The following is a 1,944-nucleotide window of genomic DNA, read 5'->3' as shown; positions in this document are numbered from 1 at the left end:
CTAATTCTTAGTTTCGTAATGATATTTCTAAAGGATTTGTTTTGAACAGTTGAAAGGTAATTTTCAAGACAGAAATATTTTTTGATTCTGCAATAAGTACTAAGTTTGCTTAGACTTCTTATTTCTTGTCTCCAGCCAGAGAGAAATGTGTCTATCAGGCGGTTTTTGAATAAATTTCCAAACTGATTGGCATTCACCGCAGGGTTGAGCCAAACAGTTTGGAAGCCGTGTCTACATAACATGTCTTGTACATGGACAGCCCAGTCTTGTTGTAGCTGAACAGAAGTATTGTAAGCTTTCTTTACGAGTCTGTCATTTGGGAGACTATGTAATCTAAGCCAATATTTTATCAACTGTGTTTGTGAATCAATGTATAGAGGAAAAACTCCAAGCTCACCCCTGACCGCGGCGTTAATAGAGCTTTTGGGAACGCCGAGAGTAATTTTGCAATAGTTCAATAGTACAAACTCTAAATCCGCAATTTCATAGGATACTGTTGGTTGCTGTAGTGTTACGTTTTGTCTGTTAAGTATGTTTGATTGATAGATAATGTTTAGTTTGTCACTGTATTTTTGAAATCGAACAAGGACAGGGCGCGGTGTGGAAGTGTCTGATGTTTTGCCGATACGAGAAGCTCTGAGGATGTGAATTTCTGATCCCAGTGTCGTACTGAGGATCCTAGCTATTGAATCTCTGGTATTCTCATTTTGACTTTCTTCTATACCATGGAATATAAGGTCTCTACCTTGAGCGTTAGTTCCAAGAACTTCACCACAGTATAGAAGAATTGGTTTGATACAACTGTTGAATAGGTCAAGTGCTAGTCGAATGGATGGATTGAAATTTGTGGATAAAAGTGATTTTAGTTTAGAGGAAGCCCGAAGAGCTTTCAATCTTAGCTGTTTGTTGGCGCGGTTAAATGAACCTGAGGGGGTTAGATCGACTCCTAGGTATGTATAAGAAGTTGTAATATCAATTGTGCGGCCTTGTATTTTATATGTAGAATGTTGACTGTTTGTCCGTCCATTTTTTGTGAATATCATTACTTTAGTTTTCTTTTCATTTATTGATAATTTCCAAATGGAGCAAAATTGGTCAAGTGTTCTTAGACATTCCTTCAGGCCTGATTCAGATTTTGATAGAAGAACGAGATCATCTGCCCAGAATAAGCTGTTGATGGGTGTGTCTTGTAGGTTGAGAGGATCAGACGCTCGTGAATTTAATATGTTAGGAAGATCGTTTAGATATAAATTAAAGAGGAGGGGGCTAAGGTTACACCCTTGTCGCACCCCACATGATGATTGAAAGTATGGTGATAGGCCATTTGGTGTTTTTACGCAATATCTTACGTTAGAGTACATTGATTTTATGATTTTGAAGAAGTTCCCCCCTATACCTGATGACAAAAGTTTGTAAAATAAACCGTTCCGCCACACAGAATCAAACGCCTTGCGGAAATCAACGAAACAAGCATATAGTTTACCTGCAGGTTTGGAGATTTGTTGGTCAATCAGTGTTTTAAGCACAAAAACATTATCGCTTGTTCTAAAGTTTTTCTGAATCCAGATTGAAAAGGGGACAATAAGTTTTCGCTTTCTAAGTAATTTTGCAGTCTTTTGTTTAAGATGAATGTGAATAATTTGCCAACACAGCTGGATATGGCGATGCCTCTGTAATTTGTTGGGTTCGTGGTTTCGCCACTTTTATGTATAGGGACTAACATACTTTGACTCCATTGTTGGGGGAACGTTCCGGATTGTAGTAAAATGTTAAACATTTTCTTCAGAGGAAGTGAGAGTTGAGAGGCGCTATATTTCAGCATTTCATTAGAAATTGAATCCACTCCACATGATTTATTGCATTTCAGGTTACATAATCCTGTCGAATTTCTTCTGTTGTAATATCAAAATCTAGTGGATTATCCGTTTGAAGCTCTAGCGATGA

Source organism: Branchiostoma floridae, chromosome 8 (assembly GCF_000003815.2).
Source record: "Branchiostoma floridae strain S238N-H82 chromosome 8, Bfl_VNyyK, whole genome shotgun sequence".
Classification (NCBI taxonomy): domain Eukaryota; kingdom Metazoa; phylum Chordata; class Leptocardii; order Amphioxiformes; family Branchiostomatidae; genus Branchiostoma; species Branchiostoma floridae.
This window is presented reverse-complemented; position numbering follows the sequence as displayed.